The sequence below is a fragment of the Argiope bruennichi genome, chromosome 8, assembly GCF_947563725.1.
Source record: "Argiope bruennichi chromosome 8, qqArgBrue1.1, whole genome shotgun sequence".
Classification (NCBI taxonomy): Eukaryota; Metazoa; Arthropoda; class Arachnida; order Araneae; family Araneidae; genus Argiope; species Argiope bruennichi.
In genome coordinates, this window is record NC_079158.1 from 82,050,075 (window position 1) to 82,070,721 (window position 20,647).

At 29.4% G+C, this 20,647-nt stretch overlaps 1 long non-coding RNA gene across 1 annotated transcript; it reads left to right on the top strand.

Annotated features, from left to right (window-relative positions):
• Window positions 1–11,313: 11,313 nt before the first annotated feature.
• On the top strand, window positions 11,314–20,096 carry LOC129981690 (uncharacterized). Its single transcript, XR_008785348.1, has 4 exons — window positions 11,314–11,435; window positions 12,360–12,506; window positions 18,916–19,087; window positions 19,544–20,096. It is a non-coding gene; the product is annotated as an uncharacterized LOC129981690 (long non-coding RNA).
• Window positions 20,097–20,647: the final 551 nt, after the last annotated feature.

Genomic DNA, 20,647 nt, shown 5'->3' on the forward strand with positions numbered 1-20,647 from the left:
ACTAGAAACATGATAGTTCTTCAGTAAAATTGGATCTCGGACCCATGATCCTTGACTTCTGAAGGCGAAAATTTATAACCGAACTTTGAATACTTCAGATGTAGAATTTAATCACAGAGAAGACATATGTTTTCTACCAACACTAACAAATAAGAGAAAGTAATTTACTTCAAAGAAAAAGAGAATGTGAATTTTGAAACCCAAGACATCTATGGCATTATTGACACATTCATCACCATAAACGATAAATCCCATTCTACAAGAACATTTGTTACAAGCTAGAAGGACTTGCATACCACTTTGAATAAATTGGATATATATATAGAGAGGGATGCCTGTAGAATGCATCCCTTTCTTTGTATTTCTATTATTTAGAGTGGTAAATTCATTGGTTAAGGGGTAAAATTATACTCATAACTAAGCCTATTATGTGGAAATAAGTCAAATCTTCATATTTTGATTATCAGAAATTCAAGAAGAATGTTTGAATTCGATGAAAATAATTTGAATTTCATTGCGATAAGATTTTGCATATTATACTGAAAAAAGGCCATCTAATTTAAATTTTGGTGGAATTCGAATTAGTTCGTGATATAACTAGAAACTAACTTTTTGCAATCAAAGCTGGAAAAAAATCGTTTTGTAAATTTCGGAAGCTGTGTAGAAAAAAAAAACAAATTTTCCTCAATTTTTAATTTAATTTCTAGATAATTTTTAAATTTGTCCAAATGCACATCCTTCAAAGTATATTGGTGCCGGATTGGATAGCTCTAAGCATATGATTCCCTTTTATTAATAGAAGTAAAAATTACAATCAAAGCAGGGATTTGATATTTTCTAAGCATTGTTTACGAACTTTTCGAAAATATTTCGTCATTCTTTTGGAGGGTCAGTCAATTTATGATAATGACATGGCAAATGGGATTCTCCCCAAAAGTTTTCTTTAAGAACCGAATTTACAGTTATTGTGATCTAGACCCGATATCGCTGATGATCAGCTATACAAGTAGGGCAGTGTGTGTTACATCAGAAAAGAAGAAATGCTGTGCCATTGATTTGGTGTTGCGAGTTCTGTCTCGTATGTCGTCTTCATCAACCACAGTGCAGCTATTTTTTAAGATCACTATATTTACATTATACTTTTGGTGGACTTGAAATATTATCTTTTTAATCAAACAGCAGTTAAGAATTTTCTATCAGGAAATTGAAACAATATTTTATATAAATTCAAAATGCTATTTGCATCAATTACTTTGCGTTATCAGTTATTCATTATTAGAGAATTTAGTGCAAGAAAACTAAATTATTAGATTCTTTTCCCTTTTATATGTAATAAATGTCTTGCACAGATGTTAAACATATTTACATATATATGAAAATATGAACTTATTGGATTTTATTCTTTTTTGGCTGGATATGATTAAAAATTTCCATTACAAAAATTTGAGTGAATAATAAATGCCAAATGATCACTGTTCCATATCTTGTTATAATTTGTAGAGCTGTAACGTTTTGTAACAAGTAGATGTACGCATGCATTTTGCTATTGTGTTGGTGTGACGTTATTATCCATACGACCTTGATATTTTTTGTGTAATTTTCCGTTGTTACTTCTTTAGAAATCATTGCTATCGTGCGAAATGCATTTTGATCTACGTTGGAATAATGGGGGAAAAAAACTCATTCACACAATCGGGTTTGCTTTCCTTACAATATAGCAATACGCCTGAATTTCTATTCTGTATATATTTAAAAGCCAAATATATTCAAATATAAAAATATTTGTTGATAATTCCATTAATAGGGGAGAAAGAAAGCAAAAAAAAAAAAAAAAAAAAACCTTCCAATCGAAAGGAAGTCAGCATTACAGAAATTATTTTAATTTTATGAGCCTCTATTTAATTCTTAAATTAGTTTTACTATAACATGTTTCCTATCTTGTTGAAAGAAAATATTACATTTGAGTTAAGTCTTTAAAAAAATAATACATATAATAGCTAATGGGAGCTTTTCTTTGCAATTTCCTATCCCCTCCCAACAAATAAATTTCTACCAATCACTCTTAATTCAGATATATTTATAAAATTTACTTCTGAAATAATACACATAAATATTTCTAATAGCACAAAATGCCCAACATTTTTTTATATATTTACGATACTGTCCAGTATTCAGAAAATCGACTAATAACAAAGAGATACCGTAGAATATCTTGTGCTATTAGGTATTAGAAACAATTAATGAAATTAATTGAAAAACTCGGCATTTATTATGCATATTTGAATGCAGTTACTATATCATTGCTTAGCAAGCAACTCTACCTACCACAAATTTGGAAATTTTTACAAAAGAAAAACGAATTTTTCTCAATCAATAACTAATATTTGATTTCTTTTCACATCTGTTATGAGCATACGGTTTTATGTTGTATTAGATGCTAAGAAAGACTAAATGAATTTTTGCAAAATACAACATTTAGTCAATTCTTTTCGAAAATTTGCAAAAATGCCATAACTAATGTTTTTTAAGCGGTGTATAAACTTTATTTGTTTATTAAATTTGGTTCATTGATGATAATAGTGATAATGAAAATATAAATTTCCGATGTTTTCCAATATTTGTAAATTAGAATGATTGAATGCCATAAATTGGAATGAAAGTTCTGAATGAAAATATAATTCAAATAGTAATTTTTAGTTCCGCAATAAAATTATAAAAAAAATCCTTTTTATAATAAAGAAAAAACAAGAATTCCGGACAAAAGTTTTAAGGAATTTCATAGAGATAAAAAATTATTTCTCTTCTACAATCGGAAACGATGAGATAAAATTTTGCTTTAAAAGGCCAATCAATGGCCAACAAAATACTACTTTAATGAAAGATATCTATATTGATAACGATATTTATTAATTATTATAACGATATTAAACCGTAGAAAACAAATGAAAGCTACATCGAAATGGTTTTCAAAAATGAAATTGTGGCATACTTTTCTTTCAAATACTTCCAGTAAAACATATTAAAAACTTGAAAATTATTTTAAGAATCTTGCAATAGAATATTTTATTATACTTGGGTTTTATGGGGAGAGGAAAAATTTTTTTAGCTTAAATGTTTCGGAAGAAGTAAAATTACTGACAAGAAGCAGACAGTGAAAAAAAAATACATTGAGATTAACTGGTGCAAAACTGATTAATAATTAGGTGTAAGATTGTAATTCAGTACCTTCAAGAAGTGTAAATTCTTTTCAAAAAATTAATAAATCGATGTTTTAAATTGTTGCATAGTTAAAAAGTTTAAACTTTCAAGAAAGGACTTCAATTTTCCTCGTTGTATAATGAATTTCAGACTTGCAAAAGTTTTGATTCTGCACTCAAGCTTCTTAACAAAAGATATCTTCAAAAAATTATTCAATATTCTCTAGGCTATACAATATTATCAGAATATTATTAGAAAATTGTAGCGCATTGCGTGTTAGTAAAAAGCGAAGATTGTGTTTACAAGCGATTTTGAAATTTGTCGATTTTTTTTTTTTTTTTTTTCTTGAACAAAAATAATCAGTCTATTCTTTTAAAATTAAGAGATTTCTCAAAGGCCAATTAATATTTGCGAAATATTAATAAGAAATATAAATAAGGAATTCCACTGATGTAATCAATTGTTCTTCGAATCCTTTTAACATCGGTCAAAAAATTTCTTGGGTAAAAAAATTGCAATTTCCTGCATTGCATTACAAAACTTTATAAAATTGAAATTTATGTATCTGAAAGCGAAGGGTTCTTAGAAAAGTATCAGTAAAGGAAATCGAATGATGCGATGATTTCAACTTATTCATTCCAAAACGTGTAATTATTGTTCATTTACTTTCTACCGTAAATAGTTTAGGGCAGCAAGGTCCTGCTTTAATCACTAAGGTACGTGCTGGCCTCCAGTGGTAGTAATTGTAACTAAACTTAAGTTTTCATTTTTTTTTTTTTTTTTTAAGAAAAAGATAAAGGATTTTTTTCTTTAAAAGGCCAATACAAAAAAATAATTTAAGCATTTTTAGTTTAAAACATAGTTTTAGGTTATGTTTAAAATTTTTACGACTTAGTTGAAATTTTTATTGTATGTTTTGCCATTAGTATTAAAAATTTTAATCAAGTTTAGATAATCCAAAAATGATTAGACATCTGTATTTTTTATAAAAATAATGCTTAAAACGATACCTTTCCTCCAATCAACTTTAATAAACTATTTTTATTATAATCATCATTTATATGCTCTGCTTCTTATGATCCTGTAATAAATTAGTAATATTTGAAATTCATTTTTACATTTGCTCAATTCAAATGTTTTATTTTGTACTTTTTTAATATAATCAAAAGTATTTAATTACAGATTAAATACAGGTATTTTTATGAATTTAAAATATGCATTGATTGAGGAGATATTATTTTAAACAAGTTCAAATATTTTCAATGTGTATTATTAGTTTTATTAACATTTTTTTTTTTTCTAAATTTCGCAAATGCAATAAGCAGAAAAATTATTTATAATTTTCCAAAATTTTTAAAATCGAAAAATAAAATTTAAAAAAATTGAGCTTAATTATTTGCATTACGATATAAAAATTATTTCATTTTAATACCAAAATTGTACAAAATCTTCAACAGAAAATAATTTTAAATTTTGTAATAAATTTTCATACAGGTTCATATATAAAAATACATATTTTTACGCAAGATAAAAATTAAAAAGTAGATTTGCTTATTATGAAAAATTATTCAATTAAACTTGTGCGAATTAATGTTAATTCATTCCATTCTATCAACACGATAAAAAAAAACACATTACTGAAATAATTGAACTCTTAAAATTCAACATTGTTTATCATTATTTAATATTTGTATAGTCTTTAAGAAAACAGATTTGAATCACACACACATACAAAAAAAGGAAATTTAAGATATATTGACTTCACTTTGCGAGCAAATATTACAACTTTCTACATCTTTATAAAACTCAGGTTTGAATTTTTAACATTTTTATAATATTACATTCATAGTGAGAAAGACATCTAGGGATGTTTAATGCTGAATTATAGGCTTCAGTTCTTTTCGTAAATTTAACTGTGTGAAACTCACTATATACATATGACTATAACTCTTCGTGGAAAATCATTCTTAATATTTGTTAGGTATATAGTTGCTTTGATTAATTTAATTCAAAGTGGTAGAATAGTGAAAAACTGTTTACAAAAAATAAACTTATATTTTAACAGTTACATATATTTTATAAATCATGTTAATGTTTAAAATAATTAGATTTCTCAAATATTAGATGGTAGAAAATATGACAGTATTAATGATAAAGTGAGAAATATTTTTAAATGCATGTACATATTTACAATCAGTATTAAATGTGATTTCGATCAAATATCATATATAAGACGATGCATTTTTTCAAGTATTTCTTCTCTATAATTTATTTTCTTATTAAATAATTATATAAATTCCTTAAAAATATTATATGAAATAAATTAATTTACTGATTTAGTTGTGAAAACGTATTGAATTAGTTGGGGGAAAAATTGTGAAGCCAATAGTTTTTTTAACTTATTAACTTCTGCTTGAAAACTTGCTTCGATGTATTGTCTGTTTCCAATGCATTTTCATTTTTATATCATGTTGTACATTTTAGTTTCCTAATTTTTATGAATTATTGCTTTAGTGAAAGCGTATTATTATTGGCTATTATAATTGTGTTTTACTACATTACTGATTAGCGAAATAATTTTAATGTTGAAGAGAGATGTTTATATATTATTCGTTATCATTTTAAAAGCATTGAAAAATACAAGTATATAATTAATTTCATATTTATTTATAAATCATTCTTTTAATAAAATATATATTATTTGAATATAGTTGAATGTTTTCAATATCAGAAAAGGTGTTCTTTAATGTGATTTTGAAAATATTGAATAATGCATGATGTTTCTTACAATTATATAAATTTTTGGCTTTTTCTCGAAATTATGTTGGCTGTATACACATGGTGTTTCTTTTAAACCTTTGTATGTTTATTCATTTTGAGCTTGGATGTTAATAAAATTTTTATTTGAATGACGCATTTTTATTTTAATATTTTGAAACATGTTTCATTTCATATTTTTGGCCAAAACTGAATTGCATCATTCAATAGCAAATTTTTTATAATGCGAAAAGTATTAAGAATGATAGGAGTAAAATTTAACGAAACACTGAATATATTTCTTTCAGAAAATGATGCTTGTAGAAATATATGAGAACAAATTAAAAACGTCAATAATATTATGATAGATAAAAAAAAATCTCGTTTTACCTTTATAATCAAATAATACGTACTCTTGACTCTAGGTGGTGCTACAGGATCTAGAGAGGCTAAAACTCGGCTTAAAATCGCTGACTTCGTCTGCGGGCTTGTCTACAACATGTACCGTAAACAAAAACAACAAACAAATAATACCCCATTAAACAAACATACATATTCCAGTTGAAGTAAAACTGTTATATTTAGATCCTTATCAAAAAGTTCCCTCTATTTTAACTTCTGTATTTTGCTTTAATTATGCAATTTTAGAGTATTGTGGAGCACCTTAAGCGTAACGTAGCAAAAATAAATAGTAATAATGGAAGTTTTATTTTATGTTGTTTCAGGAAGTGAAATCAACTCATTTATAAATTTATCTTCTTGGCGTATTTCATGATTATGTGGGAGCATCTATATTCTGCTCTTCCTCACCTCCCATATATATGCAAATTGCACCTTAAAGCTGATTTTGAAGAATTTTTTTATGGAGCACAAAGAATTGTAAACAATTTATAAAAATGTTTATGATGCATTCGTTTGAATGAATGAGGATTGGAATTTTATAGAACTAGAGTCAATATAATTGTAATATGTTTTATCCATATAAAGACATAAAATTTGCCAAAATTCTAAAATTTTGTGCAAGGTCTCATCATAAGTATTATAACTAGAAATAACAAACAAATATAATTTTACTACTTTAGCATATCACACATGTACAACACTTATCCGACAAAAGTAAATTTACCAAATTTAAAATTAAAATTTAATAATATAATTTTTTATAAATAATTTATTGTAAATTAAATGGTTCATTAAAAAGATAAAGAAAGAAATAATTAAAGGGATAAATGAAAAACAGCAAAATGCAGATTAATATTATGTATATGTATATACATGCAGACAAGTATGCAATTAAAAACATATACATAAATACGCGTACACACATGAATACAAAAATGCACTTATATTTCTAATTATAGAGTTCCACCAATGATTATAAGCCAAAATTTCAAAATCAAAGTTTTACAGATATATATATATATATATATATATATATATATATATATATATATATATATATATATATATATATATATATATATATATATATGCACTCATGTCCAAAATTAAGGTCACAAAAGTGTTTTTCAAAGTAATTCTAAATAGCTACCAGTAAAATTTAAACAAATAATATTTTATATATTGTGAAGGACCGGCAACATGATATTAACCTTTGTTGTGGGAAAAAATGTTGTTTAGCATTAGATTTTGAGGAATTACTGAAATTAGACCGTTTAAGCATATGGGATTTTTGTCTGCAATTTTGTGAATATTGAATTAAAACTTTAGACGATTAATTGAGATGGAGAGCCGTTGGCAGGCTTGAAGCTGGGCAGTCTCAAGCGGAGGTGCGTCAATGATTACAAGTGGCACCGAAAGTGGTATCCAGGTTGTGGAATCAATTCCAAACAAGTGGTACTGTAACCAGAAAGGCCGACTAAGGCCGTCACAGAACAAAGACGCCTGCACAGGATCCCTATTTGGCATTAAGCGCACGACGACATAGGCTGACAATGGCTCCTCAACTTGCTCTTGGCCTTGCTGCTGCGTCTGGAATAAGAATTTCCAGACAAACAGTATACAGATGTCTAGCAGAGAGTGCCCTTTATGCCCGGCGACCAGTTGAGTGCGTTCCTTTGACTGCATCCAAGAGAAAAGCCCGGTTCTTGTGGTGCCTAACACAGCAGTCTTGGGCACAGCAAGAATGGGGGCGTGTTCTTTTCAATGATGAGTCGAAATTTATCACACAGAGTGACACTCGTCGAATCTTCATCTGGAGAGAGCAAGGAGCTCGCTATCATCCCTCCTACGTAAAAGAAATCGACAGATTTGATGGCAGAGGAATCCTTGTCTGGGGTGGCTTAATGTTGGGCAGACGTACGCCACTGCACGTCTTCGATGCGGGTACTGTCAATGCACATCGCTATAGGGATGAAATCCTTGAAGCCTATGTAAGGTTGTTCCCGGGTGCTTTTGGCCCAGACTTCATATTTATGGACGAAAACGCGCGTCCACACAAAGCCCAGATCGTTGATGATTTTCTTGAGGAAGAGGATATTCGACTTATGGACTGGCCCTCGAGGTCTCCGGATCTTAATCCTATTGAACATGTTTGGGATGGTCTCGGAAGAGCCATTGCACAGCGTAACCCTCCTCCTAATACCCTCTAATAGTTAAAAGCCGCGTTTTTGGAAGAATGGGCTTTGTTGCCCCAAGCATTTATGGACACCCTCATAAACAGTATGAAAGCTCATTGTGAAGCTTGTATAGCAATGCACGGTGGTCATACTCCATATTAGATAGACTTTTCCCGAGATAAATGCTCTATCTCTGATTCATAATGTAACAACTTTTTAATATATCTTGTTCTTAAATCCCAATTAAAATATTTTCCACGTTGTTATGTGTCTATATTGTTTCTTCCATTGTAATGTACCTCTGTGCCAAATTTCGTGGCAACACAGTGAATAGTTTTTCATTTTTCTCAGATTTTATGTTTATGACCTTAATTTTGGACATGAGTGTATATGAATTAATAATTGATATGTATATATGCCATTGTCTTTCAATATACGTCGCATTTTTTTTTTTTTTTGCATCTTATAACAAGTAACTATTCTTCACGTAAATTCATGCAAAAATATCCCCTTTTAAGACTCTCCAGATCGAATATCTGACTGTTCTTTGTTTTTATCGTCTCATGATGAAATTCTTAGATCCTTGATCTTCACTCATATAGTTTCTTCTTTTAGCTACAAAAGTAGATGTTTACCTAACAAATTAATCCCCAAAGTTTTATAGCAAATATTTGTATTTTGTAATCAATAATTATTCTTCAAGTAAATCCATGCAAAAATGTTTCTTTTTAAATTTTTTCCTGTACCATTTTTATTCTAATTTTTTCGAACATAATCTTGATAGAAATTCTTCCATTTACTGTCTTAAGTCTCGCAATGGCGTGTGTTTGGGCTCGTTTCTTAAATGACTGTAAAACAAATATTCTCATCTAACAAACACAAACATTCTCATCATCCCTTACGCAATATTTCACTCAGTAACAGTCACGCAACAATGAAAACATGATATTATTTGTTAATACACTAATGCAGCGCTTCGCATAATTTCATTGATTTTGGAAATGTCTATTTCTACGTAATTTAATTACTGTACGAGCAATTATGATATTAACCGCTTAACTGTTTTGCCCGAGTGCCATACGTGCATCGATTTATCGAATTTTGATAGTTGTAAGCAAAAAATAAGCCATTCATAACGATTATAATTCAATATTAAAATTACTTCGAATTCATAGATAAGTCAAGTATTCAATGGATTTCCATTTGAATCAAAATAAGAAAATATTCCCGAAATGGAAAATGTCACCTTATTAGATAGTAAAGAAAATAAAACAATTAAGTGGTTAATTCTCACCCTATAGAAACTATGCATTTGTCAGAAGCTTTATTTGAAGTTTATATTTGATGTAAACGGAAATTACTTATTTTCTTGTATCCAACGCATTTCCTGTATAACTTCTTTTTATTTCTTTAATCAATGTTTCAATACATACATTGTTATATATTTTATATATTATATTTTCTTCCATAGTGCTTATTTAATTACTTTATCATATTGTCTGTAATATATGAATTATATAAAGCTCCAAAAGACAAATAAATTCTGTGCTCACTCTAAATAATAAAAATACAAAGAAAGGGAGGCATTCTGGAGGCATCTATACATATCCAATTTATTCAAAGTGGTATGCAAGTCATTCTAGCTTCTAACAAATATTCTTGTAGAATGGGATATATCGTTTATGGTGATGAATGTGTCAACGATGCCATAGATGTCTTGGGTTTGAAAATTCACTTTTTTTTTCTTTGAAGTAAATTTACTTCTCTTATTTGTTAGTGTTAGTAGAAAACTGATGCCTTCTCTGTGATTAAATTCTACATCAGAAGTATTCAAAGTTCGGTTATAAATTTTCGCCTTCGGAAATCAGAGATCATAGATCCGAGATCCAATTTTACTGAAGATCTATGATATTTCTAACTATAGTACACATAAATACGGTTACAGCAATTTCATATGCCTATGCCTCACAACTACTATATAATTCTACCGAGCCATCTATTTAACTAGATGAATTCTTTCTTTGCTAAGTCTTCTCTTGACTAATCATCTAAAAGCTTTCTAATTTATGTACTAACAACGATTCGAATTTATAAGATTGTAACGCCGATTCAAGCTATTGACAAATCCATCAGTGTACTGTTCTGTGAGCCAAGTTAAAGCTGGATCTCACTTCTGTACAAAATGAGCCATATCTCCTCACCCTTTTCAAGACAAATATTTTTGGTTTATCAGATTCTTTAAAGGATTATATAAAAATAAGCAGACTGTGAATCAGATTATTTTAATTCGCTTTACATAAAGTAAATTGAACCGATAATTTCTGTATTATATTTCATTAAAAAAGAATGACAAATAAAATTATTCTGACAGTCATTCTGAAGAATAAAGCATTAAATATATTACATTCGGTATATGTACAATTCCCTCAAATGAGCAATCGATAAAAAAAACCGAATACTCATTATCGAATTCAAATTAGGAGATGAAAATTTGAAGGCGATCATTAACAAATCATTAAATCACGAACAGAAATGTGAGGTGCAAGTTTGATATAGATAAACAAATACATATACTCAGTAATGAGTATATAGACATACACATTTTTTAAATTTGAACCCGGATATCTAATCACATTACTATCTCTTTTTTTTATTATTATTATTTTTCATGCCGTCTGGGGGTTTCCTTCTTCAAAAACTTAAAAGAAGGCGACGATAGATTACTTTGATATGTTTTTCCACATTTTGAAGCCATTAGTTTTAATTTGATAACTCTTTGGTCGAGTTAGATATTTTTTGAATTTTCACAGAACTTGAGATTAAATTACCGATTTCCGAAATAGTTTACATTTGTTAATTTCAGTATGGAAATTTGAAGATAGTTTTGTCTCTGTTACTATGGTGAGTGTCTAATGTTATTTCGAGTCTAAATATTTTATTTTAGATAAAAACGAGTTGAGTCATATTACTTGTGATTTTCTCGTAAATTTTATGATAATTTCCATAATGAATTCGCTTTTATTTATTCCATAACTCTGAAAAGGTTTTCAAGCTAGGATTCATTAAGTATGCATCATTTCTTAATTGCTCATATTATGTCCCTTTAAGATTGAAACTCCAGTTATAAGAATGACTTTTTTCGTTGGTATCATACTATGATTATTTTGGAAGAAAATCTTTTCTACAGAAATTTTATTTGTTCTAGAAAAGGAAAGATTATGAAATTTTTTGATTTCTATTGTATTACCTATAAAAATATTAGTTGCCAGGCCTTGATAAAAAAAAATATCAGTAAAAGTTTCCCCATTAAGCCACCCTTTAGTGTTGAAGCGTATAGAATTTTCTTTAATAAAAAAACCGAGTGCCCAAGAAATTTTTATTTATGGAAGTCGATAAAGCTACAGAAATTTCGGTAGCAATATCTAAAAACTGTTTCTAAATAAGGCTTGGCAAACTGTAAAAATAAAGACCGAATCATCTACAGCCATTATGAAGTTTTAAAAAAATTATATGAATTGCATAAACATAATCTATCCTATAGATTTATTGAATAGTAATGTCGCCTAATTATTTAATTATTCCATTAAATGGTTAGCAGAAAGCACTACACATTTAAAATTTCAGCATATCGCTAGTTTAAAATTAGTTTTAAATTATTATACATTTTATGGCTATTAATTAGCAACGGTAAACAATTATATTTTGCTACATTGCAATATTGTATTTTGTAGAATTTTACAACTTATTACAAAACGAACTGGATACTCAAAATAAGCTGTTATGTTTAATCTTTGAAGTAACTAACCGATTTTCTTTCCTTTCTAGATTCCATATCTGAAACAATCTTACTATATGGAGTGAAAAATGTTTGCATCTTCTTCGCAATTGGAAGTCTTGTTAGAAAAATCATTCTTAGCAAAGTCAAAGACATGCTTAGTTTCTGGTTTATACTCAATCATTTGGATACATCAGGTAAAATTGCGTCATTTTGGAATCTGAAACTCGGAGCCTGCTTTTGGAAATATCGGTATTTTTTCATACTAAATTGGACTACTGTAAAATTCCATTAAGTTTAGAAAATCTCCAATAGCTTCAAATTTTTAGAAAAAGAAAGCAAGATTAATTCTAAGAAAGAAATATTGAAGACAGTATTAGATGAAAACTTATTAAACTCCTGTTTACTTCAAAATTTTTAAGGTTTTGGGTAAAAATGATTTGAAAACTACAGATAAGTTAATGTACTTTTTACATGTTTTTGTAATCATCGTAAATCATTTTTTAAACTGATATGTTAATACTAAATATTTCCTTTAAAAAATGATGTTCGTTATGCTTAATTGTTTTTAGACAAAACATGATTTCATCCCGAATACAACGGCTAATGTTCGTGCAGCTGCAAAAACTTTCGCTTTTTAGTTCTGCTTTTGTTAGGTCATGCACTAAGCTAATATTAATTTAATTTAAACAAATGCATTTCAGTATAAGTGGACATGATAAATGTAATAGAAAATAAATTGTATAAGCTTTAATTTATTCTTTTGATAGGTTTACCTACTTGAGTCCCTCTTTCTTTGAAAAAAGCAATTAAATATCAAATCCATAAAAAAAATTTCAATAATTGGGGTTGTCAAACTACATCTTGTTTAGTTTGTAGAATGTTTTATGACAACAGGGATATTAGGGATAGTTGAATGAATTAATATGACTTCAGAGGGTTAATTTTCGTTTTAGAAGAGAAAATGTTTAAGGTTTAAAAAACTTAATAGTGGTGAGCTTATAAGGAATGTTTTAATTGCATTTTCTTAAATCAATCTTCAACTGTTTCTTACAGCTGAACCGGTTTATTTTCTATAACTACAAATAAATGTTTGTATGCATAACCTAAGTATAAACCACATTTACATGATCTTCTAACAATCGACAAGAAAAAGTGAGAACTAAAATTCTTAAACATTGGAATATCTCGCTTTATCAAGAAATCCTTTCATAACCAAATCGCCCCCTTTTTTTATCTCTAGTAGACTACCGATTTTAATACTGCAGAAAGATTTTAGAAGTAGTTTGTAAGGTAGGCAAAAATTTTCGAAATTGCAAGAATACGCTGTTGATAGTTAAACCGAAACATGATTAAAATTGATTAACTTCGAAGTGTCAAACGTTGTCAGTTTAATCGCATTTCTACAAAAATGGCTATTTATCTCGTTTGCATCAGTTAGCCCTTTCATTTGCATTGATCGATAAGAAGTACGAAATTGTTATAGGAGGAAAACTTTTGAAAGTGAATTGGATTAAGATCTTTATGCGTTCATTTAATCTATGATAAATGTTTTACATTGGCGGGAGTTCAGTAGAATCTCTTTTAAATTCACTTTTATCTCAAATCTGTATCTCCAAATTTTAATTAAATCCATATCTCAAATTTGAATTAAACCCTTCCTTAATATCTATGATACAAACCCAGCGATATATCTTCTCATCAATCTTAATCTTATATACGGATCCTAGATGCTCACAGCAATTCGTTATAATTTAGAACTCAAAATGTAACAGAGGTGATCTTAACTTTTCCCAGCCATTTCTTATGAAAACTAAATACTTAATGCAAAATCTTTTTCCATAAGAAAAATATAAGATTTTTGATATTATAAACATTTAATAAGTTGCAAAGCCAAGTATATTAAAATACGACAAAAGAAGAGTTATTAGTAGTTTTCAAAAACTAAATATGCTTCTTGTTAAAGGATAGGATATTGGTTTACGCCATACTTATTTTTTTACCAGACTTAACAAATATTTTTGGTATGCGTTGTATAACTTGAATTCAATCTTGATTGCTATATATGGGGTCAAAGATGAAGGATGAAGTGAGAAAAATAGCAGTATAGGCAATATGAGCGAATTTTGGTTTGCAGCAATGGGCAGTCTGATAAACTGCTGCTAGATCAGTTGACAATTCACGGAGTGAACCAATGAAAAAATGGGACTATAAGCAATGATCCAGTGTGCAGTTGGAGAATTGAGTCTTAGCAATATATTGAAATTAATGGGTTTGCCGGAATGGGTAATGCGTGTTAGTTGGCCAGTATGGGTAATGCGTGTTGGTGTGCGGGCTGTCGGTTGGCCAGTATGGGTAATGCGTGTTTTGGTGTGCGGGCTGTCGGTTGGCCAGTATGGGTAATGCGTGTTTTGGTGTGCGGGCTGTCGGTTGGCCAGTATGGGTAATGCGTGTTTTGGTGTGCGGGCTGTCGGTTGGCCAGTATGGGTAATGCGTGTTTTGGTGTGCGGGCTGTCGGTTGGCCAGTATGGGTAATGCGTGTTTTGGTGTGCGGGCTGTCGGTTGGCCGGTATGGGTAATGCGTGTTGGTGTGCGGGCTGTCGGTTGGCCGGTATGGGTAATGCGTGTTGGTGTGCGGGCTGTCGGTTGGCCGGTATGGGTAATGCGTGTTGGTGTGCGGGCTGTCGGTTGGCCGGTATGGGTAATGCGTGTTGGTGTGCGGGCTGTCGGTTGGCCGGTATGGGTAATGTGTGTTGGTGTGCGGGCTGTCGGTTGGCCGGTATGGGTAATGCGTGGAGGTGTGCGAATCTTGGTGCTTTTCATATAAATGGTTGGTCATTGGGGTTTTGACTGAATGTGTGTGTGGCATTGGGGTTTGGACTGAATGGGTGTGTGGAGTGTATGTAATTTGTGTTGTAGTACAAGAAATGGAAGAACTGATGATCGTGCATATTCAAAATAAATTGGTACCGAACGAAATTGTGTAAAAGTATTAATTCTATTTACATCGATGTGATTCATCTCGGATGTGTGTGGATGCGTTTTCCATGTTTTGAAGTATTTAAGGGTAAAAGTGCTCCAGCAGCTTACAGTCGATCGAAATAATTGTTAGTAATATTTTAAGAATTCCAATTAGTTAAAATGGTTATGACGAATTTGATAAATATTGAGGCCGATAATGGGCCGTTGGGATAATATTGGTAATGAAATATTTCGCTAATTGATACGCTTTCTTGTGTATTATTCAGAAATGTATATATTCAAGTATATTCTGTCACGAGAGCAACTATTCTTTAGGCAATACTGGATCCGAACCGTTTCGTTTATGTATTTCATATAATTTTAGATGGTAATCATTTTAGGAGAAAATGATCTCAAGAGATTTATGCCTGCATGCAAAGCAATTCGCTGTAGGATCTACTTTTATTCTCTTTAAAACGGTTCCATTTCTTTTCCTAATTGACATTTAGTTTCTTTTATGAAATTTAATTAAAATGTAGAAATCCTGACTTATAATACTAATATTTTCGAAAGCACCGTGTATTAAGAAATTCTAAAGTGAAAGCAGAAGTGAAAGCTTAATAAGCAATGTAGAATAACTCGGTTCTCAATACTTCATAAGTGATTTTTCTCCAGAGTCAGTCATTCAAGAAATTACGATTTTGAAATACGTATTTCAATTCATAAGTATTTTTTCTAGAAAACCTTAAACGAAATATCTAAGCATCTAATCAAGAAATATCTAATGCAATGCAAACTTCCATCTATAATTTGTAAACAATACGATACAATAAATATTGAATTTTAAATACAACATACCATAGTTGCAGAGTTTACACCAAAATTGCTATAGCGCGGTTTATACTAAAATGTAGCAATGAATACCTATGGATTTGCTTCATAGATCTTACGGAAGTTAAAAATTTACCCTTCTGTAAAATGTTGAATGCATCAATAATTTTTTCCTACTCCAATACAGAGCCTCTTTATCACATAAAACGAAACGTGCAAGCCTTAATACTATTTTATTTTCAAAGATTTTCATCTGGAATCAACTCGATATGCTCTCGTTGATCACTACGAATGAAAAGCTTAAATTATATAAATGAGATAAATTAGCCATTTTTATAGAAATCTGAATTAATTTATTCCGAATTTAATTTGAGCATAATATATATAAATTATCAAAAAATTGCATTTTTAAAATTTAAATTAATTAATTTTAAGTTAAAAATTTATCAGCTTAAAAATTTTTAACTTCTGAATTTCTTATCAGAATTGTTTTATAATTTGTGTGAAATCCAGTAAAGCTTTCCCAGACGTATCGGTTTTAATTTCTAATCTACTAGGAAAACTCAAATATTATTTTTTTAAATGTTAAATTTCCAATCCAGACCGGTAGTGGTATTAAATTTAAAAGTGAAAGAAATACATATTTGACTTTAAATGTTGATTTTCCGACAATGTCTTGTAATGAGTTTTTAACTAGTATTTGTTTCTGTTGAGTCATCTGGTATTTTAATGAAATTTTATCATTTTTTTTACTTTTTTAGAGTCTAGCATTAATTGGAAATCTTTCATAACCTTTTCTTCAGTTTCGAATGCGGGAATTAGTTTGAAGTTGGCTTCATTCCTTCAGTCATAGTTCTTTTACAGTTCCTTTGCGTCTTACTTTCTGTATCCACTACCTTCCTATCTTCTGCATACCATTAAATATTCGGTTTAACATAGTCCTAATTTTAATCGTTAAAGAATTATTAGTTTGATTACTTAATTGCTTTATTGAAAGAACGAAGTTAATAGCTTATTCTGTGTTGTATTAATATAAACATATTATAAAATAAACTCAGATTGGATATAAGCATTTAAATTTCTTTTTAAATAAGTGTGTAAAATTATCTAGCAAAAGCAGAAGTAAAAATCATGTCCAACTGCAAAGACATTTGAGCTTTTGTAAAGGAATGAAAGCAATTTCGCGCTACCAATTTTTTTAAAAAACCGTTTGAATTAAATACAACCATAAGAAATACTCCATTAAATTACTTAACATTAGTTTTCAAATTAGACCCCTTTCTTGAAAAATGTTAATAAATTTTGAAATTCGGAATAAGAATTAAGCAGATTTTCTTTAAACTAACTTTTCTACTGAGTTTTGTTATTCGTGATATTAGAAAATAATTTCATCTGTCAAAGCGTATTAAACATATAGGAAGGACCTGAATGGTTAGAATTGCGGTAAATGGATATTAATTTTAATGGTGAAGGAAAACGTTGTATCTTGTATTTCGTAGAAAGGATTCCGAGTATCATTATTCCAAAATGGTGAGGTCGTGCTTGATGTTCCGATGACATTGAGGAGAGGTCATCCACAAGTTTTTCCAGAGCCATCTTCAAAGACAGAGCAAGAAGAATGAAAGTTAAAAATTTAACAAATTCTAGTCGTAATGAACCCATCACGTTTGATTGCTGAACGTATGGAATCGGAAGATAAATGCCTTGAACTGCAGTTTTTACTAAATATTACGTCTACTCTGAACTTAATTCTTCTGATTATGTAAATTTTTTTTAAAATACTTTTTTTCATTCAAGAACTAAAGGAATTTCAGGTGTGAAAAGATATTCGTTTGCATTGAAAGACTGTTCATATATGAATGTGTCACGCATTACATTAACTGTCATCTTCGTATATTGATTCTGCAATGAAAAATATATTTTAAACTATCAATCTTTCGGATTTAGTTTGAGTTAACTATTTATTACGTAGGTCCCATTTTCTTCTAACTGAAGTAGCTTCTCCACTTGCAGTTAAAATTACCATTGCAAAACTGAATTAATGAACTTCATAAGACAACGATATTGGGAATTCCCATTTTCTAACTATACAGGAACCAAATTCAGTCTAATAGAATTCAAATGGAAGAGTAATGAAAAGTGTAATGTTAATCCGCAGAAAAAAAAAATAATGCATCAGCAAAATGGAATATTTCACGTTACAAGCTAAATATTCCTAATACTCCAATGGAAAATAAAAATTCTGATATCACATTATTGAAGTAATCAAGATGTTGTGGGTGAAATGAGAATCTAGGAAATGTGTCTTAAATTAGATTTGGGAATTAAGGAAAATTTTAATTATACGAAAACTCTAGACAATATTCAAAATGCGGGAATAAGATCTTGCTGATCAAAATGAATAATATGTATTAAAATCTGGTATCGTCAAATTTAAATTGCAGGGATTGCATTAAAAATGAAGACCTCTAATGGAACCTTCATGCACTTGGATACCCTAGATCAACTTTGGATTTTATCTTCAATTGTTAAATTGACTTCAGATGCTATTATCATTGTGAACGTCAGAAATAGCGACGAAAGTAGAATTCAGCCACTTTGTAGAATACAACAAAGTAGAATTCGATTCTTTCTTAACTGATAATGAATTGATAATATAATCCAATAGATTACTGCAAGGTAGAAATTTTCTCAAGAAACTTGCCATGTAAGTTTTTCATTTTTTTTTTTTTTTTTAATGAAGCAATTGTATTCTTGTAGTTTTTTTAACGAACATTACATTCAAGAAGTATGCTGATTCATTTTCATTTGCAGACATTTTAGCACAATGCAACGACGAGGAAATGGCTGTCCCTTAGAATCCATTCTGATGCGATGACATTATTTGAAGTAAATGCCAACTTCATTCCGAAGCCTCCTGTAACAGAACGAGCTATCCTTTCATATTGCCTTCTAAGATTAATTGAATTGCTAGTATTAGACCTTGGTAAGTTCCTAAATTTCGATAATAATCTAGAAGGAAATGAATATAACAAATGTATGTATAAATTGTGTTGCTATTCTACACTTCAAAATATCAGTTTTAAAATCTATTGCATCTAATAACTTCAAATTCGTTTTCAGAACAAAAGAACTAATGATTCAGCAAAACTTTATGAAGAAAACTTGGATGTCCCAACTTGTTTAGAAATGTTATTTAATAGCACATCTAAATTTTTACTGTAAAGAAATTCAATTTTGAAATTCGATGACTTAATTTACCTATTGATTTGACCTTATTGAATACTAAATTTTTACATTAATTTTCTTCAGTTTCTTCCATCACTATTAAATTGCAAATGTTATTTTTAATTATTCGTAAGTCATTTTTACAGCATTACCAATAATTTTATTAGTTTACTGTGGATAAATCCTTAATTTAGTTGTTTCTCATTACTTTCAGATCTTGCTCAATAGAGACGTAATATTTATATGGAGGTCTACGTATATGAAACAATCCGAAATTTTTTAAATCGCCAAGTATTTCTTGGAGGGTTTAATCATGGAACTATGTATTATGTAAAAATCATATCTCCTCGGACAGAAAAGGTTTCGAGAAGAACACTCCTTTGACCACGAACACCTTGCAAATATTTCTATGCCGTTACTTAATGCTTGAATTACATCGCACAAGAAAGTTCCAAGTCCTCGATCTTTCCTGAGGAATTCGGTATTATGCGTCTGTAGAAAAATATATTCTAATACTGTGTACATTGGTATGGTCAGACTTCAGGATATTCATTTGATAAAGAATTTCCAAAATTCTTATGACAATTACTTGGATTAAAGAAAATTCATGTCTTCAAGCGACGACTTATTCTCCCAGTGGACATACGATTGTTTTCTGCTTAGATTTTCAATATGGACTTTTAACGACTTTTGAAACATTGTCTGCGTCAATGGCAATTCCTCCTATAACCTAATGTATATTCAGTTCTTTTGGTAAGCTGAATGATATCCTGACGTTTACATTACTGATGCAATTAATATATCAATTTTTTAAAAAATATGAATTTTTATCAGTGAACATGCATTGTGATATCTATTTCCATAAAACTGTTGGTTTAAATATCCTTTGATAGCCATAAAGCTATATATAACAAAATACATGAAGGGAGCATTTTTACTATGTTTCCATATTGAAATGTAATTCAAAGGTTTTGTTGCATACAGTTTTAAGAATTTCCGAGACTAAACTTTCTTAGATGTTCTCAATGCACAATTCTTTAAAAATGTTTTAGGATGCTAAGTTTTTATTAAAATGTATGCTTGGTTATGCCGTACCGTTTAAAACATACCGTTATGAATATATTGATAATATGGATATTTTGATTGCTGGTATTGATGATGCATTTGATACGTCTGAATCAATGTACATTAAAAATACTAAAATATTTTGGAGTAAAATTACCATTTATTTTCAATGGAAACCGAATAGTTGTTTAAATATTTAAAAAAATTGCTTTTAAAATCAAAGTGTGAAACAGCTTCATTATCATTCATTGTT